Source organism: Bubalus bubalis, chromosome 9 (assembly GCF_019923935.1).
Source record: "Bubalus bubalis isolate 160015118507 breed Murrah chromosome 9, NDDB_SH_1, whole genome shotgun sequence".
In the NCBI taxonomy this organism is placed as follows: Eukaryota; Metazoa; Chordata; class Mammalia; order Artiodactyla; family Bovidae; genus Bubalus; species Bubalus bubalis.
This window is the reverse complement of record NC_059165.1, coordinates 44,686,379-44,712,271: the sequence shown is the minus strand read 5'-3', so window position 1 is coordinate 44,712,271 and position 25,893 is coordinate 44,686,379. Positions and strand designations below refer to the sequence as shown.

Below are 25,893 nucleotides of genomic sequence, written 5' to 3'. Positions count from 1 at the left end.
GGGCTTAATAAGTATTTGTCAAATGAATAAGTGAATGAATGGCTTCTATCTCCCCAGCCATATTTTGGTTTTAGGTGACTGAGGGTAATAGACATACAATGTCTATCCCCTTAGACCAGACTCTTCCTTTCTGGGAGAAAACAATCGCCTTATTTAGGACGGGATATACACTGGCATCACATTCTATAGTGCAGAGTCAGGCCTCCAGCCCTGAAGAACTTACAGCCTGGGGAACTGGCAAGGACTATTTGGTAGTTGTTTTAGCTGCACTGACTCTTGAGCTGGGACATATTGGCCATTGTACTCATCTGCTGCTTGGTGGGGAGGAGTAGCGATACTGGCAGAAATGCCTTGGGAGATCTCTGACTGCTTTCTAGGAGACAGGGGCTGAATTCCCTGCAAGCAGAAGCTTATGTGAGGGGGCTGTGAATCCAGGGTGGGGGGGTGTGGTGTGGGGCGGGGCAGGGGGACTCTGTTCTCAGCTGGAACCTTGGCAGACCCTGTGCCCGTGACAGGCAAACAAGTCACTAAGGCAGCTGTGTCTAACTGTCAGAACCAAAAGTGTGTCCTTGTACACTTGAAGGTGTAAATTTTTTTTTCCCCTTCCCTGCTTGTTTTTCTTTTGCTCACTGATCAAATTTTTAGTTCAGACTCTCAGCCACGCTGCCTTGCAGACAGTCTGAAGTCACATTACAAACTAAAACTAGACATATTTTGCCCTTGTATGAAAATCAGATGAAATGGTTAACTTCTCTTAAGTAACAGAGCAGAAAATAATTCCTGTGCACCTGATCGCTTACAGCAGGGGTCCCCACCCTCTGGGCCACAGACTGGTACTATGTTAGGGACCAGGCTGCACAGATGGAGGTGAGTGGCGGACGAGTGAGCTGGATGAGCGAGCAAAAGCTTCATCCCCTCCCCATCAGTCACCCCTCACCCCTAGACGAGACCATCTAGTTGCTGGAAAACAAATTCAGGGCTTCCACTGATTCTGTATTATGGTGAGTTGTTTAGTTACTTTATTATATCTCACAATGTAATAATAGAAAAAAGTGCACAGTAAATGTAATGTGTTTGAATCATCCTGAAACTATCCCCCCTGCTCTCCTGATCTTGGAAAAATTGTCTTCCATGAAACTGGTCCCTAATGACAAAAAGGTCGGGGACTGCTGACTTACATAGACATCCCATATCCATTATTGTGATAAATTCTTAGAAAAACTCTGAAGCACCCATAGTGATCTTGTAACAGGTCGCAGCCCAGCACAACACTTAGCATGTGGCCACTGCTGTGTGCCATTACCTCAGCAATTTGGCCAGTTTAGGGAGTCCTCTAAATGTTTTCTCATTATTTGCCTGTGCCTTTAAAATGTCTTACAGAATTAAAACACAAGAATTACACGTTCGTAGTGGACCACCATCTAAAACTATATTCTGAGTTTGAGAAGACAGCTGGGGCATAATAAAAATAATTCTGGTCATAGAATCTCATTGCCAGGGTTTCAAGGTCCAGCCCTGCCCCTTTTCTAGTGGCCTACCTTGGAAAATCATCCTCTCTGAATCTCACGGTCCTCATCCACATGTGAGTGTGTGCTCAATCGTGTCCGACTCTTTGTGACCCCACGGACTGTAGCCAGCCAGGTTTCTCTGGCCAGCCAGTGGTTACCAGGGGACTGTTAGTAGTCATGTTCAGCCACTAGTTGGCATTGTAGTGGGCCCCTCCCCCAAGCGACCACCTGTCGACTAGTGACCAGTTAGTGGTCCTGCGGGAGAAGGCGATGGCACCCCACTCCAGTACTCTTGCCTGGAAAATCCCATGGATGGAGGAGCCTGGTAGGCTGCAGTCCATGGGGTCGTGAAGAGTTGGACATGACTGAGTGACTTCACTTTCACTTTCATGCATTGGAGAAGGAAATGGCATACTACTCCAGTGTTCTTGCCTGGAGAATCCCAGGGACGGGGGAGCCTGGTGGGCTGCCGTCTATGGGGTCACACAGAGTCGGACACGACTGAAGCCACTTAGCAGTAGTCCTGCTCAGCCATTGGTCGGCATTGCAGTGGGATCCTCCCCTAAGTGGCCAACTGTCAATGAGTGACTGTTAGTGGTCCATTCAGCAAACAGTTGGCAGAGTGGTGGTTGTCAGACTGAGAATGAGCTAAGAGGTGAATCCCGGCCTTCTCTCTGGGGGCCGTGGATCAGTGGGTAAAATGGGGGGCCCGGCTGGGGGCTGTGTCCTGCAGGGCTCCATAACCCTCACCAGGGCTACCCTCTGGCTTTGGCTCAGGCCTTGAGGTGGTGGTGAATCTCTCCCCAGTCCCTGCCTCTGTGACCTAATGGCAGTGGCCGTCTTCCTGAGACATAGTCTGAAGGACCTGCCCCCGCTGTATGGGTGGCCTGAGGAGCCTGAGGACCAGCTGGATCCTGGGCGCCTGGCTCCTTCAGTGATGACGGCTGGGCAGGGTCTGAGGACCTAGTGCTGAGGGCGCTGCCAACTGATCTCTGCCTCCTCTCAGCCAGGACTGGGACCTTGGAGAGTGAAAGTTGTGCCTTGTGACATTCCCTTCCTTGTAACAGTGAATAGCACTTGTTTGGTGGAGATTTATAGGAGCATTGTTACCTGATGATGGTCTGACGTTAAGAACAAAGGATCTGACACCAAAAAGTTCACAATAAGTAATCATGCCTCTCCCTCACCTTTCCTAGACAAGGGGTTTGCCAAAAGCTTTTGTGGAGTTTGGGATTTCTAAGGCATGAGTCACCAATCTCCTTGCACGGCCCTCAATAAACCGTTCTCTGTTCCAAACTCTGGTGTTTTGGTATTGTTTGGCTTCATGGGCATTGGTCACACAAACTTGTGTTTCAGTTAGTAAGCTCTTTTTATCTCCATCTTAAGTCTGCCATTGCAGGAGATGTGGGTTCCATCCCTGGGTTGGGAAGATCCCCTGGAGTAGGAAATGGCAACCCACTCCAGTATTCTTGCGTGGGAAATCCCATGGATAGAGAAACCTGGCTGGCTACAGTCCATGGGGTCACAAAGAGTCGGACACGATTGAGCACACACTCACATGTGGATGAGGACCGTGAGATTCAGAGAGGATGATTTTCCAAGGTAGGCCACTAGAAAAGGGGCAGGGCTGGACCTTGAAACCCTGGCAATGAGATTCTATGACCAGAATTATTTTTATTATGCCCCAGCTGTCTTCTCAAACTCAGAATATAGTTTTAGATGGTGGTCCACTACGAACGTGTAATTCTTGTGTTTTAATTCTGTAAGACATTTTAAAGGCACAGGCAAATAATGAGAAAACATTTAGAGGACTCCCTAAACTGGCCATGCAGCAACTCATGTGTGTGATTGCTTCTGGGTAGGTGTCCAGGATCAATTGTGCAGAGAAGTTTTCAGATTCAGGAAAATGAAGTAAAAGTTTTTTTTTGGTACTATAATTCTTAGTAGGCCCCAGGCTTGAATATCTTTACCATTTCCTTCCTAAAATGTTTCATCCTGTCCACTGCTAATTTTATAATGGAATTATATATGTGATAACTACCTTTGAGCATTGAACAGTTCCACAGTTCCATTTATATTCCCAAACTCTTCAACTATATAAAGCTTTTATTACCCCGAGGAAAACTTATTACAGACTTTATCTTTGTGACTAGTGCTCTGTGTGTGTGTGTGTGTGTGTGTGTGTGTGTGTGAGAGAGAGAGAGAGACAGAAAACATGTAGTGGTCATTATGCGTAAGGCTGTGCAAGATTCTTGTTGAGGCAAATGTTAGGCACAGTATCTACCTTCAAGGAGACTGTGTTCTAGTTGAAGCATTATTAGAAGATGAATAACAGTAACGCAGGATAGGGTGAGTTGTTTAATAGAAGCTTTGCCAGGACCACCTGGGCTTCACGAGAGACTTTAGCCTCATATCTGATGGGGCAGGGAGTTTTTGAAATGGGAGTTCTGAAATGAAATATACAAAAGGAGGTATATTTACACAGTCAGATACAGAAAGGGTATCCCAAGCAGAGAGAAGTAAGTTAACAAAGGCGAAGAGTCACGAGAACAAACAGACTTATTTAGAGAATAGTATATTAGTTTGATTAGAATTTAGACTCTTCCTAGAATAGTGTTTCATATACTAAAAAAAAAAAAAAGAATGGTACTGTTTAGCAGCGTACCTCAGTCTATTCCACCCACCCACACCTATTCGAAGAGACTCCATTAATCTGCATGTACACATGTGTAGTTGCTTTCAGTGTTGCATGGAAGCTAAGCAGCTTATGGAATACTGAATTAGTGTCGTTCAGAATCTCTTTAGTGGTGTTAATTATAGCTTATTTTGGTCCCCTTACCTGCTTATAGATTCCTGTAAAGATGTTAAGTGAAAGTGAAGTCGCTCAGTCATGTCTGACTCTGCGACCCGTGGACTGTAGCCCACAAAGCTCCTTCGTTAAGTCATAGCTAAAACAGTTATCTATGGAATTGATCAAAATTAGCTCATGAGATTTTCAGATCAGTTTATGGTCCATTGGGGGATTTTGGGGACCCGTCAATAGTCCATGGATCGAATTTTGAAAAACAGTAGCTAAAAGGGATGATGGATGATAAAGCAAATGATGCTATGTTGTAGAGATTCTTTCAGGCCAAAATGAAGGGCTGTACTTAATTGCCATTGAGGGTATTTGAATAGAGGAGTAGAGTTGAGGTTTTATTACAAGAAAGAAACAGTGCTTTGAAAGGATTGGAGAAGGGAGAGTTTGCAGTATAGATAATCAGGTAAGAGAGGTGATGCCTAGAGGTGTGGAAGTGGAAACAGATGATAGTGAACTTGCAGAGACAGAATTGACAACTTGACAAGTTGATGGGAAAAGATAGAACAGAAGGCTTGGCTAGTATGACTGGATACATTATGAAAATGGTGCCAGGAACACAAACTGGAAAGTTAGGTGTTAAAGCTCTTTCACTAGGGAAAACAATGAATTTAAAACAATTGCTGAGAAATTGGGAATGTAAACAAGAATTGTAGAAACTTCTGGGATATAGGTGGTGAATCACATGTGAATAGTGTTTTCCAACTAAAATTTTTGCATTGGATATTGGTTAACATTAAGGGACTGATGTCATAGAGCCACTCAGTTCCTTTACTGAGATGGATATGATTCATAGGGGATACTAAGGGTATCCAAGTACCTAGTTGGGGCTTCACAGGTGACGCTAGTGGTAAAGAACCTGCCTGCAAATGCAGCAGAGGTAAGAGACCCAGGATCGATCCTGAGTTGGGACGATCCCTTGGAGGAGGACATGGCAACCCACTCCAATATTCTTGCCTGGAGAATCCCATGGACAGAAGAGTCTGGAGGGCTACAGTCCATAGGGTCTCAAAGAGTCAGATACAACAGAGGCAACTTAGCATGTAGCATGCATAAGGGTATCCAAAGTTGAGACATGTCAGGGAGTATGTATCCTCCTGACAGCATTGCTCTGTTGCACAACTCTACGGGGTACCATTCACTTGGATAATTGTGAGTGATGTCCTTTGGATTTGTGCAGTATGGCAGCCTGGATTCTTGTTGAATGACTTCTTTTTTTGAATAGTAATAATTTGCTGTAGACTACTTTGCATTTAAAATAAATATAAGAGTTTTGTGGGGACAGTGCCATTTGGGCCGAGGTAGTTCTCCTGCCTCTGTCTCCAGTGCTTCATTCCCATCATTTTTATTTTCCTCACCATGTGACATTGCAATTTTGTTTCCAGGTCCACTCCACCCCTCAAGGGCCAGGGTAGGGAAGAACAGATGATGGCGGAAGAGGATGTCCCATTTTTTTAGCACGAAGACACAGGCTGCATAGAAGAGTAGCGGGGAATGTCAGGTTCTCTCGAGTGGTAATTGTCTAAAAGCACAAAGCTGTATTCATGCATCTGTATAAGATTTGGCCTAGAAAATCATGGAGAATCCAGGGCTTTGTTAATGGTGACAGAGGAAATGAAAAGCATGTCACAGTTTTGAGCTTATTTTGATAATGGACTGATACCTGAAAGAAACCTCTTTTAACTTTCAAATACCTTTGAGAAAGTTTATAGAGAAACTCCTATTTTTCTCTTGAGCAGAGTTTTTGTTTTATTGTAATTAATTTTTCCAGTTGAAGTATAGTTGTGTACAATATTGTTATAAGTGTATAATATGTGTGTGAAAGTGTTAGTTGCTCAGTCATGTTTAACTCTTTGCAACCTCATGGACTGTAGCCCACCAGGCTCCTCTGTCCATGGAATTCTCCAGGTAAGAATACTGGAGTGGGTAACCATTTTCTTCTCCAGGGATCTTTCTGACCCAGGGATTGAATCCAGGTCTCCAGTGTTACAGAAGGATTCTTTACGATCAGAGCTACCAATAGTGATTTACAATTTTAAAAGATTATATTTCATTTATAGTTATAAAATTTTGTCTATATTCCTCATGTTGTACTATATATGCTTGTAGCTTATTTTATGCCCAAAACGTTGTACTCTTAAAGTCCTACCCTGTATTTCCCTTCCTTCTTTCCCTCTCTGAACTGGTGCCCACTACTCAGTTCTCCACATCTGTGAGCCTGCTTGTTTTTTGTTTTATTAACTAGTTGTATTTTTTAGATTCCACATAAGTTATATTATACAGTATTTGTCTTCCTGTCTGTACAGTCAGGCTTTTATCAGTAACTAATATAAAGCAGAGACATTACTTTGCCAACAAAGGTCTGTCTAGTCAAGGCTATGGTTTTTCCAGTGGTCATGTATGGATGTGAGAGTTGGACTGTGAAGAAAGCTGAGCACGGAAGAATTGATGCTTTTGAACTGTGGTGTTGGAGAAGACTCTTGAGAGTCCCTTGGACTGCAAGGAGATGCAACCAGTCCATTCTGAAGGAGATCAGCCCTGGGATTTCTTTGGAAGGAATGATGCTGAAGCTGAAACTCCAGTACTTTGGCCACCTCATGCGAAGAGTTGACTCATTGGAAAAGACTCTGATGCTGGGAGGGATTGGGGGCAGGAGGAGAAGGGGATGACAGAGGATAAGATGGCTAGATGGCATCACTGACTTGATTGACATGAATCTGAATGAACTCCGGGAGTTGGTGATGGACAGGGAGGCCTGGAGTGCTGTGATTCATGGGGTCACAAAGAGTTGGACATGACTGAGCGACTGAACTGAACTGAACTGAATATTGTGATATGAATGAATTGGTCAAACCACACAATTCTTTGCTAGCCACCTGGGAGAAGGGCATGAGGTGATGAGTGGGTGCCTTGAAAAACAGCAAAAGAGTGACCTGTGTGAAGTTTTTGACTTGTCAGATAGTAGCAGAGGTGAGGGAGATAGTGCCTGCAGAGAACGGAGGAGCTCAGAAAGTTGAGGCTTTGGGCCAGCAAAGGTAATGTTGCCTACTTTTATAATTTTGGTAAGAGTTTTTTTTTTCTCCCTGCTGGGCCGGAAATACTGACAACTCCCTTGTACTGGTCTATCTGTATGTTTTACACCTGGCCCATGCCTCATACCAGTTCAGTTTTACAAACACCTTGAAGCTATTTCCTGGTTAAAGCCATGAAAGTTCTGAAAATTTGCCTCTGTTATTTAACAGAGATTAAAAGGTGATTCATGGGCTCATGAGGAGCTCCGAAGAACTAAACCTGCCAATGACTCATAGTTTAAAAGAAATTTTGTAAATAGGTTCAGGGTGACCAGTTCCTGGGGATTTGTGTGACTCTATCTGGCCCCAGGGTTCAAGTCACTATTTCTTGCCCTTTATTTTGGCTAGGCCATATGGATCTGTGGAAGAAAGGAATATTGAAGGAGTCCATGGGGTCTCTAAGAGTTGGACATGACTGAGCGACTTCACTTTCACTTTTCACTTTCATGCATTGGAGAAGGAAATGGCAACCCACTCCAGTGTTCTTGCCTGGAGAATCCCAGGGACGGGGGAGCCTGGTGGGCTGCCGTCTATGGGGTCGCATAGAGTCAGACATGACTGAAGCGACTTAGCAGCAGCAGCAGCAGGGTTTTTTTTAGGAGATGTGGCTTGAGGGAAGGCACGCAGGCTTAAACCAGGATGGGACAAACAGAATCTGATGTCTCAGTTGCCAAGTAAAACAGTGCTGAAAGTGAGATGCACAAGCTTTTTCTCTAGAGAGAATCAGTGGGATGATCTGAGAGAGGAGACAGGAAGCTTTTCTTTAAGGCTTATATCATGAGTTTCTTTATAATTTCCCTCAGAAGGGAAATTCTGACCAAGTACCTGCAAAGGCCTTAACAGCACTTGGTCACTCCAACTGGGTGGAGGAGATCCTGTGATGGTTAATTTCATGTGTTAACTTGACTGGGACATGGAACCAAGATGTTTGGTCAAACATAAACTTGGATATTTCTGTAAGGGTGTTTTTTGAACATGATTGACATTGAAATCAGTGGACTCTGGGTAAATTCTTCCATAAGTGGGTGGACTTCATCCAGTCAGTTGAAGGCCTTCATAAAACAATTGATCTCTGCTGAGCAAAAAGGAATTCTGTGGGCATACAGACTCTGGACCTTACACCTTTGGCTCTCCTGGGTCTCCAGGCTCACCCTGAAGATTTTGGACTTGACAGTCTCCGCTGGTGTGTGAACCAGTTCCTTAAAAATCTCTGTCTCTCTCTCCCTTCCCCCACAGTATTAGTTCTATTTCTTTGCAGAACCCCAATACAGATCCCACTAGGCATTCTTTATTTATTAGGATAGGATAGGCTATACTGTGGTAGCCAACAAGTTCTAAAACCCAGTGATTTAATACAGCAAAAATGCTCCTCACTTTAGTTGTGTGTTCACAGAAGGTGAGCTCAGTTCTCCTCATTCATGACCCACAGTGACAGTCCTCTTTGACTGGAAGGACCATAATCATCATGGCAAGGGGAGGGGACATGGCTGCCTCTTAAAGATCCCACCTGGATGTGGAAAGGCCACATCCACTCTTATTTCTTTGTCTATTGTCAGTCTTGTGGCAGCCTTTTATTTCAAAGGGGGCTATGGAAGAAGAATCCTGCCTAGTGCCCAGAAGGAGAACAGGAGCACTTTCTAAAGTACTCCCCAGTCCCTCACTTACTTCTTAAATGATGGTTATATGGGCATTTCCATGGGCCTGAGATTGGGTAGATGGACACTTGGACTATCTGGATAATTTTCCTGCCTGAGAAGAAATTCAACATAGAGGAAAGTGGAGCTGAGATGAATTCTGATAATATGCTTTTCGAGGTCCTGGATCCAGTTGTGTCTGAAGCTGCCCCTGAGTTCCAAGTGTTAGAAATAATACAACCCATCTTTTGGTTTCCTTGAGCTGGTTTGTATGGGTTTCCATCACTTGCTGTCATAAGTTTCTGGAGTAATACATGGATGATAGAAAACTAATTGATTTCTAGATTCTCTGACACACACTGGTCCTTGAACACCTGCTACCCTTTCCCATTTTAACACGTGTACTGGTCCTTGTGCTTAAACTTTGCCATTTCCTTCCTTTGACTAGCCAAAGCCTTTCTTCCATTCCATTTTGTTACTGTCACCATGACAAAGCGATACCCAATCTATGTCCCTCCCCTATCTTCAACCCAAATCAATCTTTCCTTCTATGCTATTGTAACAGTGAACTTGAACTTCTGTTGCAGTACTTGTCATACTCTGTCTTGTACTAACCAATGCTTGTGGAGCACTTACTGTATAATGGATTGCTTTACATTCCTACAGACATAAATTCTTTGATCCCTCATATAACCCTCTGGAGTTGGTACTGTTATTCCCAGATGACACATAGATGCAATTTATAGAAGTTGAATGATTTCCCTTAGATCAGCAGTCCCCAACCTTTTTGTCACCAAGGACTGGTTTCATGGAAGACAATTTTTCCATGGACTGGGGGCGGGGGGGATGGTTTTGGAATGATTCAAGCACATTATGTTTATTGTGCTCTTTATTTCTGTTGTTATTACATCAGCTCCACCTCAGATCATCAGGAAGTAGATCCTGGAGGTTGGGGACCCAGCCTTAGATCACATACCTGGAAGCTGGGATTTAGAACCCAGGAGACCTGGCCCCAGAACTCACAGCTTTTATCTTCATAGTTACTTTGAGACCTGGCTTGTCTCCTTGATTAGATTATGTATCCTGTCTGCTAGAAATCTTGCAGTCACATTGGGGATCACATCTAGCAAGTGTTCAGGATCTTATAGCCTGATATGTGGGTGCTAACTTCATTTCTAGCTTCACTTATGCTTCTTGTCTTAATTTCTCTCCTGATTTCTTCACCAACTTATTCTAAGCTTTATTTTCCCTTATTGTAGCATTTATGATTTTGTAAGCCACCTCAATCCTTTTTAGAAGGGAAAATAAATGAAGGTCAAATGCTAGATTGTTAGTTCCTGGAGGATAAGGACTGACAGGAAGGGAAAATTGTTGCTTCTACCCCTCTTACATTCTTGTGGTAGGAATAATAATAAAATGGAAACAAGACAGATTGACAGGAGAAAAAGAAGCACGTTTTAACTTGTGTACAGGTAGGTCTTATAGAAAAGGGACCTAAGAAGTGGCCAAAGCAGGCAGGCTTCATGCTTTTTGGGGAAAACAAAGCGATTTAGGTTTTGAGTGCTCAATTAGTGAGGAATCCAAGCAGAATATGGACTTGGGGTAGTGAATGAAAGAAGTTAACAAGATTTGCTTATACAGGCTGGTAGGCTAGAACTCTGTATCTCTGGTGATAAGGGTTTCCTTTTACTTCCAGCTGCAAAGAGGGCACATTTCACAGGGGAGATTAATTTGCTGCTTTCAGGGAGACAGGATGGTCAGAGTGTCCTCTTACATTGACTCTTTCTTAAGTAACTTTAACTCAAAAGAACCAGTATGCTATTTAGGCAAATTTGGGGGCAGCCTCCCCCAGACCCAACACAACCAATTTTGTTTAACATTTTCTCTAGGTCTTAGCTCTTGAACTCAGAAAATGTGTTTTGAATTTGCTTGAGGTAAAATCTCCAGATTTAGAGGATTAAGAAGTGTCAGGTATAAGGAAGGATTCTGTGGTGTGACTGTGCCTAAAATTTCTACCAGAGGGTGTAGTGGGGGAGTTGGCAGTGTGTGATGGGGTGGTGCTGTCCATAGGCTGTGCCTGAGAGAATAAAATAAGACACGGTACTGCAGCAGAAAAGAATTCACCTTGCTGCCTGGCTTTTTGGAGAGCTGAATATTTTACCTTAAGCAATATTCTGAATTCCTTGTGGAGACTCGAAACAGTGACTAGAAACTATTAATATTTTTGGGTCTCTTAGTCACCCAGGAAGCAGTAAGGTGCTAACTGGCAAGAAGGGCTGAGGTGTCTTTTATTACAGCCCTTCAGGTGTGAGACTTGTTGTTGTGAAGGAATGGATTCCAGTGGGAGCCACCCTCTCAGCCTGTTCCACATCATGCCCTCCTCTGAGAAAAATTAGAAACCTACCTTCTTTGATTGTGAGGCATTTCTCGGTACGGGCAGACACAACTCGAGCTGAACTGTCTGTGCTCATGCTCATTTACAGTTAGATTTAGGAAAGCAGCCACGTTTGGCCAGCTCTGGGAGAGCATGGCAGCTTCTGAGGAAACAGCTCTTCCCAGAGTGTGTGAAGAGCAGGAAAGGAAGACAAGATAGAAGCCTCAGTCTGATGGCAGGATCCTGCATTGCCGTTCTCTCAGAACCACCTCCATCTTTCTCCTCTCCTGTCTCTGACACAATGCTACTGTTCTAGCACTTTCCAAAATCCTGCAGTCTTTCAATTTTATCTCAAAACATTTCCTTGGATGCCTGCTGTGTGGTGGGCCCTGTGCTAGATCCTGGGGCTGTCAGGAGACATAGAAAAGCTGCTCTGATGGAGTGAATTTGTCATTTGGGGAATGACTGTTGCTAGTGTTTTGGGCACAGTTGGCTGACAGGGATCAGTAAACACCAAAATAGCAATATAGAGTCATTTGCATGGGGAATGTTAACTTATTATGTATGTATATATGGGTGAAGAGAGAGGAATATGGTGACCCATTTAAAAGTTCTTTACATCGGTGTTTCAAAATACTCAACTTTTAAATAAACCACTCTCTGTATTTAGCTGTCTGCAGAATAAAATAGATAGGAAAATAAACAGCCTGCTGAAGTTCAGAAACAATTCCTGCCTATCCACCGGCAGCATAGAAAGGACCATCTCTTGTGGCTATGTGGTTTATAGTTCTATGTACTCTTTACTGAGGTCTCTTCATTTCTGTTTCTTCATTATGTTTCTCTCAATCCCAGTTTTTTACCCATATGTCCCCCAATATATGGCCCCCTTTCAATATCAAGTCTTCTTTTGAGCTGCCTGTGTGAAGAAATAGGGGTGATCCCACATGGAAAAGATGGGAACTGTGGCGTTGAGTTCCAGCTGCCAGACTGCCAGTTGAGACTCAGACCAACAAAGGACATTGCCTTTGGTAGGATGGAGAGAAACCAGAATACAGCATGGAAAAACACTTGTACCATTTGACTAAGATCCAAAGAGTATTTGTGGACAGTGAGTTGCAAGTAAAATCTATTCCTCTCAAAGGTTATTATTTAGACAATAAAACAGTATCTCCGTGCTCACTTCAGCAGCACATATACTAAAATTGGAACGACACAGAGATTAGCATGGCCCCTGCGCAAGGATGACACGCAAATTCGTGAAGCATTCCATATTTTTAGGCTACAGTCATCAAGACAGTATGGTACTGGCACAAAGACAGAAATATAGATCAATGGAACAAAATAGAAAGCCCAGAGATAAATCCACGCACCTATGGACACCTTATCTTTGACAAAGGAGGCAAGAATATACAATGGAGAAAAAACAATCTCTTTAACAAGTGGTGCTGGGAAAATTGGTCAACCACTTGTAAAAGGATGAAACTAGAACACTTTATAACACCATACACAAAAATAAACTCAAAATGGATTAAAGATCTAAACGTAAGACCAGAAACTATAAAACTCCTAGAGGAAAACATAGGCAAAACACTCTCTGACATAGATCACAGCAGGATCCTCTATGACCCACCTCCCAGAGTAATGGAAGTAAAAGCAAAAATAAACAAATGGGACCTAATTAAACTTAAAAGCTTTTGCACAACGAAGGAAACTATAAGCAAGGTGAAAAGACAGCCTTCAGAATGGGAGAAAATAATAGCAAATGAAGCAACTGACAAACAACTAATCTCAAAAATATACAAACAATTCCTGAAGCTCAATTCCAGAAAAATAAACGACCCAATCAAAAAATGGGCCAAAGAGCTAAACAGACATTTCTCCAAAGAAGACGTACAGATGGCTAACAAACACATGAAAAGATGCTCAACATCACTCATTATCAGAGAAATGCAAATCAAAACCACAATGAGGTACCATCTCACGCTGGTCAGAATGGCTGCTATCAAAAAGTCTACAAACAATAAATGCTGGAGAGGGTGTGGAGAAAAGGGAACCCTCTAACACTGTTGGTGGGAATGCAAACTAGTACAGCCACTATGGAGAACAGTGTGGAGATTCCTTAAAAAACTGGAAACAGAACTGCCATACGACCCAGCAATCCCACTGCTGGGCATACACACTGAGGAAACCAGAATGGAAAGAGACACGTGTACCCCAGTGTTCATCGCAGCACTGTTTATAATAGCCAGGACATGGAAGCAACGTAGATGTCCATTGGCTGATGAATGGATAAGAAAGCTGTGGTACATATACACAATGGAATATTACTCAGCCATTAAAAAGAATGCATTTGAATCAGTTCTAATGAGGTGGATGAAACTGGAGCCTATTATATAGAGTGAAGTAAGCCAGAAAGAAAAACACCAATACAGTTTCAGTTCAGTTCAGTTCAGTTCAGTCGCTCAGTCACGTCTGACTCTTTGCAACCCCATGAATTGCAGCACACTAGGCCTCCCTGTCCATCACCAACTCCCAAAATTCACCCAAACTCATGTGCATCAAGTTGGTGATGCCATCCAGCCATCTCATCCTCTGTCGTCCCCTTCTCCTCCTGCCCCTAATCCCTCCCAGCATCAGAGTCTTTTCCAGTGAGTCAACTCTTCGCATGAGGTGACCAAAGTATTGGAGTTTCAGCCTCAGCATCAGTCCTTCCAATGAACACCCAGGACTGGTCTCCTTTAGGATGGACTGGTTGGATCTCCTCGCAGTCCAAGGGACTCTCAAGAGTCTTCTCCAACACCACAGTTCAAAAGCATTACGCATATATATGGAATTTGGAAAGATGGTAATGATGACCCTATATGTCAGACAGCAAAAGAGACACAGATGTATAGAACAGTCTTTTGGACTCGGTGGGAGAAGGCGAGGGTGGGATGATTTGAGAGAATAGCATTGAAACATGTATTTTATCATATGTGAAACAGATGTCCGGTCCAGGTTCGATGCATGAGACAGGGTGCTCAGGGCTGGTGCACTGGGATGACCCAGAGGGATGGGATGGGGAGGGAGGTGGGAGGGGGGTTCAGGATGGGGAACAGATGTACACCCATGGCTGATTCATGTCAATGTATGGCAAAAACCACTACAATACTGTAAAGTAATTAGCCTCCAATTAAAATAAATAGATTAATAAAAAAAAATCTCCATAAGCCTCAGTTACACAGCAGTGGGGGAGATAAAGGTACACTATTACTTTGCTGATGAATCATAGGCAGGAAAAGGATGGGATGCACCAAAAGGCTAAGGGAGTTAAAAAGAGGCAAGGGCTGAGGGAAACCAACAAGGATGATGCAGCACCTGAGTTCAAAAAAATGGTACCACTCTTAGCTTTGAAAGGTCAAGGGAAGAAAGGAACTACAGGAGTTTGGAGGAAGGAATAAGTACGAAATTCAGGAAATAAACTCTGATCTTACTCTCTGATTTCTTGCTGGTGTCTCTCATTAACTCACTTTATTAATTAGTAAAGGCATCCTCCCAGGACACAAAGCAGGATGGAGAAGGGTAGAGGGCACCTCTGGAGAGGCAAAGGGAAAAATAACAAATAGCTTGCCTATGGGGAAGCAAAATAATATAGCTAAAGGACAACAGAATTATCAATGAGAAGCTGTGAATTTTGTTATCAGCTCTGCCATTTACTTATCGCTTGGCTTTGGGAAATCATGCCATCCTCTGAGCCTCAGTTGCTAGCTATAGCATGGGAAGACAGCCCTTGGCGTGTGAGGCCAAAGAGTTATGAGATAGTACTTTACAAACAATGCTCAGTGAAGGGAGGGGTCATTATAAAAATCCATTAACAACACAGTTGGCATTTAATCCAATTTATTTTGCATGGGATGACTATAATTTGCCATGGTAAGATCCTCAGCTTCTGTCTTCGGCTTTAGAACAAAGCAGAAATAACCAGCTCATGACGACATCATATGAGTCTTTTCATCTTCACTTTAATGTGCACTCTGCAAGGTCCCCCTTTAATTCAACATGAAAAGGAGGGAGGCCACACTGAGTCATTAGTAGAGGAGAACTTGGGGGGTCAGTTCCAGCTGTGCTGCCTTGTCTGCCCTGATGAACATGGAAATGGTCTTTGGATTGGGAGCAACACATATCCCGTGGCACCATTGAGGTTGAGGAAGGAGGAAGCCATGGGTAAGTATTCTGTATATTTGTTAACATTTAGCCAGTAGTTGGCCCCTATCTCTAGAAATTAAAAATATCTTATCTTCCATACCTCAGTGCTGTAGATACCTACTAGAATATGTACTCATCCTTTGACTCTTCTGTAAAAATTCCCTGGAAAGCTCTAGCATTCTTATTGTTATGGAGTCTTTGAACTTGAGCTTAGGAGCTGGGTGCAGTTATCTTGACCACCTTTGTGAAGGAGCGGAGGAGCCGGTCTCCTGGGAGACAATGGAACAGCTGCATACAGAAATGAGTGAAGAGACTGGGAAACCCGTGGGAGAGGGCGACGGAGCGCAAGTGAGAATGGAGCCTGTGCATAAAGAGGATGAGGCCAGCACCTTTGATGCTGAAGTGCTCTGTTTTGGGTCTTGTCAGTTCATGGTGACTCACCACAGGAAGATCACTTTTCCCCCCAGCGTGGCTACCCTGGGGATGTCTGATGTCCGTATCTGAAAGAACCCTAAGAAACAAAGGCTTATAGTCATGGCCACCCTTGGGAATGTGGGAACAAGCTTGGGAAAACAGCCCACAGGCCCTCTCTCCTTCTGAAGAACTTTGTTTCCTTCTCTTGTCCCCTTCAGAGAAAACTCTTCACCCAGAAAATGGAAGGTCACGGCCAGTGGCTCCCAGAGGGAGTCACTCCTCAAGATTGAGAAGCGGGAAACCCTCTCTGCTGAATACATAGAAAACCTCTGGCCCGGTGCTCCTTCCAATTTCACAATTGCATGAAATTACCAATAAAAAACCCTCCTGCCATAAAACAGTGTGAACTTATCTACCTCCTGAGCATATTTACAATCAACGGCTTTAGAGTATCAATTAAATTCTCCACACATTACTTTAGCCTCTCTTTTAAACATCCTCTCTATGACTTTCTACACTCAGAGCAACAACAGAAATTATCCTTTAATTAAGCCAGTCCTATACCTTTCTCACGGAGAAGGCAATGGCACCCCACTCTAGTACTCTTGCCTAGAAAATCCCATGGACGGAGGAGTCTGGTAGGCTGCAGTACATGGGGTCGCTAGAGTCGGACATGACTGAGCGGCTTCACTTTCACTTTTCACTTTCCTGCATTGGAGAAGGAAATGGCAACCCACTCCAATGTTCTTGCCTGGAGAATCCCAGGGACGGGGGAGCCTGGTGGGCTGCCGTCTATGGGGTCGCACAGAGTCGGACACGACTGAAGAGACTTAGCAGCAGCAGCAGCATACCTTTCTCAAGCACTTGTGTGCATATACACATCCCAATTGAAGAAAGGCCTTGTGGTGTTTGCTAGTTCCAGTAACGGTCGTCTATTCAGTTCATTATTCTTCCTAATAATAATTGTAATAAAAAATCCCTCATGTGTTTACATACTTCTGGGTACAAAACATTTTCTCAGTGTTTGTAATTGTGCCATGAGGTAGAGGCCGCTGAGACTTTCCATTTTGTTTTACTTTTATTCATCTTAGTAGTGACACCTTCTGTGTATAAAGGGCTTAAGTCTTTTCCAGGCACTTGGTCATTTAAGCCATAGTGAACCCAAGGAAGTAAGTGTTGGTCATGTTTACAGATTAGAAAAATGGGGGCTAAGCAACCTATCAAATGTACTGTAGCTGGTAAATGGTGGGTCAGGATATGAAGTGGGATCTGAAGGAAACTTGCTCTTAACCACAATTCAACATAAGCAACTTGACATCCTTCAACCTGCCATTCTTTAGTCATCTTCACCAAATACACTTTTCATTAAAAATGATTTGTCTGATAATAGTCATTTATTAATCAAATCCACTCATCCACAATTCTTTTAACAAACATTTTAAAATTGCCTCCCATTGTGTTTGCATTATATGGCATATTTTTCTTGTTTTAACTTGTCAACTCTTAAAAAAAATCCTGAGTAAAGCATGACCACCCTCATTTCATAAAAGAAGAAATTGACTATCATGTTTTACTAGGCCAGGCTGCTAAGCACACATGTATACCTGTGGTGGATTCATTTTGATATTTGGCAAAACTAATACAATTATGTAAAGTTTAAAAAAAAAAAAAAAAAAAGATGTTGGGTTTGAACCTGGGCCTATCGGACTGCAAAACTGTGTTCTTTTCCATCACTGAGAAAACAGGGACTGGAATTGTTTCACCAACTGAACTGGATCTCACAGGACTCAACCCAGCTTCTTTCTAGTCTTCTTTCCACTGACTGCAAGACCTCTCCATCCTTATTTGCTGAATGAGTGATATGTCAGAGCCTGGGGAGAGCTATGTGGAATATCTTTATTGGTATTACCCCTTTGGAATGAAATGGACCAGTGATGGGACAATGTAGGGCTGTGTGTCCAGTGAGAGGACCCAGAGATGTGTTGTTCTTTGATTAGGAAGGTGGGGTAATGGGAATGGAAGGGCGAGTGGGAAGTGATGACCGGATAAAGAGAGGAGGGAAGTGTAGAAAAATAACATGAGGTCAAGAATGGGAAACTAGTATCTTGAAACATGCAGGCTGGTTACTAACAGTGAGTCAGCATGAATCAAGGAATAAGATTCAGGGTGAGAGAGGCTAGGTCAAACAAGCAATTTCTTTTGTGGTTTCATTGGGGGCTAAAATAAAAACCTCATCATTAACTAAACACAACACTAACATGAAGGGGTGAAATAATTTATCCTTAAATAACAGGCTGACCTATTCAGAATTGTAATTTTAATGTAAGACTAACCTTTGAAAATAGATCAAGTGATATAAATTATTAAGGATAAGACATTCATCAGATAGATGGTGTCTATTAGTAATTTTATGCATGAAGAGTTATCTCCTGGAGTACAGTTGGGGCTGCTTCTGCGAAGAAAAAAATGAAGAACCCAGTTACCCTTTCGTGACATGTGCAGCTGATTTTAATCAGTATTTCTCCTGTCAAGTGAAATGAAAAGACTGAAATATGATCTCTTCTGTGGATGTGCATTTGCTGCCTCCCACCTCCTTCCTGGCAGCTGCACCAGGAGTTCTACCGGCATGGAGAAGATGGAGATACACTTTTCAAGCAGTTTTTTTTTTTTTTTTCCAGTTCTGAGGGGGAAATATATAAGTTAATTGGTCAAAGCATAAAATGTTGGAGAATCTTCTAGCTACCTAGCACTAGGTTAAGTGTTTCATGAGAGAGGAAGGGGACAGTAGAGCCTAAGACACTTCTTATCTTCAGGGATGTAGACGATGTAGATTTGCAGGGACCTAAATTAAGTGGAGCCCTGCAAGTTCACTTACAGCTAAGTGAGTTTGAGCCTCAGTTTCATTTTCTGTAAAATAGATATAGTGTTCTTACCTTCCTCAAGGAGATGTTGTGAGAACTCACAGTTATGTCTGGAAAGAACAACTCACAGAACCAGGTATATATTCACTATATTCAGGTTAATAAATGTTGAACTATATAAAATTACTATTTCCATTCAACCAGTGTCTTAAGTTGGGATGTGGGTTGCTTTTCTTCCCCACCACATGAGCACCATTCCTCGAGGTATTTGTGGTTTGCCCTTTCTCTCATCTGTAGGCCCATGATGAGCATCCCAAGCTGTTGAGAAAGAGATTGTCTTTGTGAGGGAAGTTGGGTGGAGACAGAGTAAAGTCTCAGGGTCCAGAGAGTTGACCCTCCTAGTGGCTGGGGTCAGTGGAGGTTCCCTAGAACAAGGACAATGTGTGGAATTCCCATGGCATTGGCTGTGTAGGGGCGCACCCAGATGAGACTGGGTGGTCAGTGGGTTAATGCCCTAAGGGATGGGAGGAGGTGGATGCCTTTTTCAAGGGAAGCTCCAAGGTCCATCGTAGTGCCAGGGATGATGCTGATCACCATCACATGGCCCTTCCAGGTTCATGTCCTTTAACGCCAAGCTCCACTGGCCTCCCCTGCCTCCTGCTCCCTTCCTCCTTTCTTCTTTCCTCAGTCTACTCAGTCCTTATTTAGGGGATCAATAGGTCTAGTAATTTCTCTTTCAGATTTTTTTTAAGGACACAAGATTTGTCCCTAGTGCTTCAGGCCTTAGATGTTTTAACATCAAAAAACCTGGCTCTTTATGACTTAAAGGTGTGCCTTAGAAATTCCAACAGTTTCTCTGTTTTTCCTGCCTTATGAGCCATCTCCTGATGCAAAGAATTCCTTGGAGTAAATGTTGGTGTGGCCTGATGCTCAGAAGGTGTGGAGATACCAGGGGGAAGGAACTCTCTGTACCGTGAGATGTGCATGCGTGCTAAGTTGCTTCAGCTGTGTCCAACTTTTTGTGACCCTATGGACTGTAGCCCGCCAGGCTCCTCTGTCCATGGGATTCTCCAGGCAAGAATACTGGAGTGGGTTGTCATGCCCTTCTCCAGGGGATCTTCCCAACCCAGGGATCAAACCTGTGTGTCTAATGTCTCCTGCATTTGCGGGTGGGTAGGGACTTCCCTGGTGGCTCAGACAGTAAAGCGTCTCCCTACAATGCAGGAGACCAGGGTTCGATCCCTGGGTTGGAAAGATCTCCTGGAGAAGGAAATGGAAACCCACTCCAGTACTCTTGCCTGGAAAATTCCATGGACGGAGGAGCCTGGTAGGCTACAGTCCATGGGGTCACAAAGAGTCGGACACGACTGAGCAACTTCAATGTCAATGTCAATATCTTGACCACTAGCACCACCTGGGAAGTCCATACCTCAAGATATGATTCCTGCAAAACTTTCTCCTCCCTCCTTCCCCTCTCCACTTGATTGCTATGATTATACCTTCTTTAAAGGAAAAATCAACCTAGGTTTAGAGAAGTTAATCTTGTGTTGGTTGGGTGTCCCAGGACAGAGTTGACAGAGCTCAGAGAACAAGGAGCTGGTAATCCTCATAGAAGAGACAAACAGATTGATTAGAGAACGCTTCAGATCATGGTATCCATCTGTGAAAGGAAGAGGGGGAGGAAGGGAGGTTTAGGGGAGTGAAAGCCTCAAACCACAGTGCATATCTGATAGAAGCAGGGAGCCGCAGGGCACAGATTGCTTGTTAGAGAAGTTCCATGTTGAGCAGAAATGACTGGGCCCTCATACCCTTGATTGGCCTCTGACACATTGCCTGGGAAAAGCATCAGAAGCTCGAGGCGGATTTTACAGGTGCCACAGCTCCAGGCTGTCAGACACTTTGGCTTCTGCAGCTGAGTGCCAAGTCCCTTCTTGAAGAGGGATCCAAATGGAACCTCCACAGCTGCTGTACACGCCGATGGCCATGTGAGCATTGGTGACAGAACCGGGCCTGGAACCTGACGTCTTGGTTCCTGGTCTGGTCTTTCCTCTCTACCTGGACACTCACAATTCTGACTACCACCAGATGAGATATCATTATGCATTCATTGCCTGCTGTAGACACTGAGAGCTGCTGAGATTCACAGATTTGAGTAATCTATGTGGATTATTGCAACCAAGTACAGACTCCTTTTGAGGATGCTGCCTGGAGGCAGACAAACCAAGTGAAAATGGAGCGAGAATACCTACAGATACAGTTATTCACTTTGCTTGACTTCTCTGATAGTGTCACATCCTATGCCCATCTCCCTACCTCAGGAGTTTCATACTGTCTGGTTCAAAACCAAGATTTCTGGCCAAGCAGATGCTGTTAAATTCTGAGGTTTGCTGGAATTACTCTTAAACTGCAGACCTATGGATGATAAAAAATGTTTTCTCCTAATCATTTGGACAGAATCCAAATGATAGTAGATGATCTTTGAGAGAGAACAGCCATGAATTAATGTGTGTAACAAAAGTGTTAGTTTCTCAAAAGATCACCTTAAAGGCAGTGATGCAGGCTGTGCGGGGGAGTGACCAGGCTTAGATGCCATGCAGGAGTTTCAGTCGAACCTGCCCTGCTACTGGCACTCAGAGTTTCACATTAGCCAAATCAAAGCCAAGCTTTTGTACTGTCATAACATCTGCTTTGAGTTATTCAGGTATATTCTCACCTCTGCATTTTGGTAGGAATGGTAATAACATAAAACAAAAACTAGAAACCTATTGCTGCTCATGACCAAATCTTTATGTTGTCAACATTTGCCCACAAGTGTTCAGATATCCTTTTGGGTAGAAAGGGCACTGTTACTCTTGTAGTTCTATAGAATTGTAAACTTAACATTAACAGTGCTAATAAGAGAGTGATGGTTAATCTTTTGTTGTTATTTTTTCTTCTTGATGCTGAGTGAGGAAGTGTGCTGAGAGTATTTGATCATTTAATTCTTGCAGTAGCCTCAAGCAATAGGCAGCGTTTCTTTCATTTTGCAGATCAAGAACTGTCTTGAAGTGTTGAGGTGGGATCCAACTCATTTCAAAGCTCTTTCATTCCTTATGCTGTACAGACACTTTGCCACTTAATGGAATCCAACAACAAAAAGAAAAACCAGAGTCTAATTTGTCATTTTTTATTTGGTCACATAAGGCTCAGAGTTATTGGGAGTCTGAGCTAGACTCTACTCTCCTGCTCCTGGCTCCCAGTACCCAACCCATTGCCTCCATTATGCTGATTAAGCCCAACAGCACTTATGCCCTGGGCGCCCCCTGGGAATACCAATAGGTCTTTTAGTTCTTTGAGGCCACGGTTACAGCCTGGTGCAGCCTCCTGGCTTTCACTTCATTTCAAGACAGTTACTCTTCCTTCATCAGGGGGTCCCCAAGCCTTTGACAAATTTTTAGGAAACTTAACAAGAGAAAATTGTCCAGATGAGGTACAGACATCAGAACTGTCCTCTTCGCTGGTGTGTATTTAACTTTATTTTTAAATTTCCAAAGCATGTAGGAAGTAGCGGCTATAGTTCCATATGCCACCAGTCAAAGACTTTGTGTGGTGGACAAAAGCACCTATAATTAAGAAATAAACTTCTAAAATTACCAAATGATGATCAGAACTTCTTGCATGCCACTACACAAAACATTTGGTCAAGATCTCCTCCTTCCTTCCTTCTCTCTTCTCCATTTTAGCAGCCGTGTATTCTTCGCTTCTGTGCATTGTTATTTTTATCTATAATTTTTGGGAAAGTGAAGTATCAGCAGTTGAAAGATGACTTGGGGAGAGACATTTTTATTGCTTAAATGATTCTTTTAAGGCAGACAACTGAAGCCAAAAAGGGATCATTGCAAACCTAAAGGAGCTTGAGAAAATTTACACCCTCTAAGGTATTTTAAGCCTTTGGAGCTATTTTGAGAGAAAAGACTTATTTTAGGCTTGTGGAGAGTCCTGTTCCATAAGAGTAGAGCTAGACACCAGCCAGCTGGTATGGTGGTTGCGGGGTGCTGGCTCTAGAACTACACTGTCTGGGTTCAAATCCTGCTCCTACCACTTGCCAGGGGACTTGACCTCTCGGTGCCTCCATTCGTTATCTCAAAAAGGGAGGAGCAGTCCCTGTTCAAAATGCCCACCTCATGGTAGTGTTGTGAAGTTCAGTGAGCTGCATTTATGTGCTTATGTTAATTAGGGCTTCTTCCATTGAAAGTGACCAAAAGTTGACCAAAAGCCAGAGCCAGAAGGCAGTTTATTGCTCACCGACACAGAAGTCCAGGAGCAAGACTGGATCCAGGAACCACAGTATCACCAGAACATTACATCTTTTCAGCAAGATGACTAACAATAGCTTCACCCTTTATACCATTTCAGGGAGAAAGTCTTTAATTGACTCCGACTGGTCATCATGTCCATCTCTGAACCAGTACTGAGGTCAATCTTGATTCACATACGATGTTTAAGTTGCTGTAGGCCTGGGTTTCATGGCTTACTCCAGAGCTGAGAGAACCATGTGGCCTGAAAATGTGTGCATGTAATTACCCAGAGGGGGATTGTGGTTGGTTACCAAAGCAGTAGTCACCGATAATGGTTAGCACTGTGAGTGGCTGTTCTACAACCTGCCTAGTAGATGTTCAGCTCAGTTCAGTTCAGTCACTCAGTCATGTCCGATAGATGTTAGCTGCTGCCATTATTGTTGTTACTGTTTGTCCATCAGCAAGGAACCCTAAAGCAAGTACCTTTATTGCTTAATCAGTGATTGCATTCCATACTGGGAATTCACCCCAGCCAGCTATTTATCACCCTCCCAGACTTTTTCCTTTGCTCTTCTCATCTCATGTTGATCTCCTCATTTTCTTGTTAATTATTAAAACACAACTTTATCCTTCAAAGCCTACTGCATCTATGGAATCTGCACGTTTAACATCTCCCTGCTCTGAGAAATGCTATCACCCTCTGTCCTGTAAGGCACTGACTGTGAAACACCTTTGAACATTATAAAGTGCTGCAAAGCACTGTCTTCCACTCAATATGTGACTCTAAAATATTCATGATTATGTAATCATTCTGGTATAACATGGTGGCTTAGAATAAGGCGACTGAGTTCAAACCTGCCTTTTTCACTAACTTAATGTTCACTTGTGAACCTCATGAAGATCATGGAGCCTTCTGAGCATCAGGTCCTTCATCTATAAGAGAGTACAAAAGTGCCCACAATTCAAGGCCATGCATGTGAAATGTGAACCTAGTAAGTGTCACATACTTGCACATGCACTGTATCTTCTTATAAACAATTTGAAAGGAATGCATACCCACCCTGCCATCTTTGCTTCCCTGGAGTTTGTTTATATTATAATTTAACCCGTAACCACAGGAATCACTGGCTTGTAAAGAAATAGAATATTCAAACTTCATAGAGAAATCAAAGCTTTGTGTTTTCTTTTTAAGACAAAAGTTCTGTGACATTTTAGTGTGTCAAGGTCTTTTCTAGACCAGAGATTCTAGGAGACACAAGCTTGTAAAGTTTCTGCTTCTTTGGTTCAAGTTTTTGTCCTGGCACCTCACTCCCCTTCCTGTCTCTGCTAATGGTGTACCTAACCCTGCACAACGAACTGAGGAAAATTCTTAAAGAGATGGGAATACCAGACCACCTTACCTGTCTCCTGAGAAACCTCTATGCAGGTCAAGAAGCAACAGTTAGAACTAGGCATAGAACAACAGACTGGTTCCAAACTGGGAAAGAAGTACATCAAGGCTGTATATTGTCACTGTGCTTATTTAGCTTATATGCAGAGTACATCATGACAAATGCCGGGCTGGATGAAGCACAAGCTGGAATCAAATTGCCAGGAGAAATATCAATAACCTCAGATATGCAGATGACAGCACTCTTATGGCAGAAAGTGAAGAAGAGCTAGAGAGGCTCTTGATGAAAGTAGAAGAGGAGAGTGAAAAAGTTGGCTTAAAACTCAACATTCAAAAAACTATGATCATGGCATCCAGTCCCATCACTTCATGGCAAATAGATGGGGAAACAAGGGAAACAGTGACAGACTTTATTTTCTTGGGCTCCAAAATCACTGCAGATGGTGACCGCATCTATGCAAGTAAAAGGCGCTTGCTCCTTGGAAGAAAAGTTATGACAAACCTAGACAGCATAGTAAAAAGCAGAGACATTACTTTTCTGACAAAGGTCCATCTAGTCAAAGCTATGATTTTTCCAGTAGTCATGTATGGGTGTGAGAGTTGGACTATTAGGAAAGCTGAGCACCGAGGAATTGATGCTTTTGAACTGCAGTGTTGGAGAAGACTCTTGAGAGTCCCTTGGATTGCAAGGAGATCCAACCAGTCAATCCTAAAGGAAATCAGTGCTGAATATTCATTGGAAGGACTGATGCTAAAGCTGATACTCCAGTACTTTGGCTACCTAATGTGAAGAACTGACTCATTGGAAAAGACCCTGATGCTGGGAAAGATTGAAGGCAGGAGGAGAAGGGGATGACAAAGGATGAGATGGTTGGATGGCATTACTGACTCGGTGGACATGAGTTTGAACAAACTCTGGGGTTGGTGATGGACAGGGAAGCCTGGCGTGCTGCAGTCCATGGCGTTGCAAAGAGTTGGACACGACTGAGCAACTGAACTGAAAACCCCGCACCTGGGATGTGCCTGAGGACGGATGTGGTGACAAATGGCTGAGCGACTTGTCCAGCCTGTGCTGTGGAGCAAAACAAAGAGTGATGCATTACGAGAGCCTCAATGTTCCTTGTCTGGAAATGACATAAATATTAGATTTTGCTGAAAAATGACACCTGCGCATTGGAGCCATTAAGAATTCTCCCAAAAGCAGGGAAGAGGTTTGCTAACATCCTCTTAATAAAGTCTGATTTCTGCTGACAGAACCCAAATAAATACACTTGGATGCTCACCACCTATTGGCAGTTTTTGGGAAGTGGCCAGCTGTCTGT

At 43.3% G+C, this 25,893-nt stretch overlaps 2 long non-coding RNA genes and 1 other non-coding gene across 4 annotated transcripts in view; all 3 read left to right on the top strand.

Moving 5' to 3' along the window:
* LOC123335026 overlaps positions 1–25,893 on the top strand; it is a 287,463-nt gene that overhangs the window by 62,846 nt on the left and 198,724 nt on the right. The window lies entirely within an intron of this gene.
* LOC112587217 lies at positions 12,617–12,720 on the top strand. The gene has a single exon (XR_003111733.2). It is a non-coding gene; the product is annotated as a U6 spliceosomal RNA (small nuclear RNA).
* Positions 15,348–16,428, top strand: LOC123466143. Its single transcript, XR_006641383.1, has 2 exons — positions 15,348–15,647; positions 16,262–16,428. It is a non-coding gene; the product is annotated as an uncharacterized LOC123466143 (long non-coding RNA).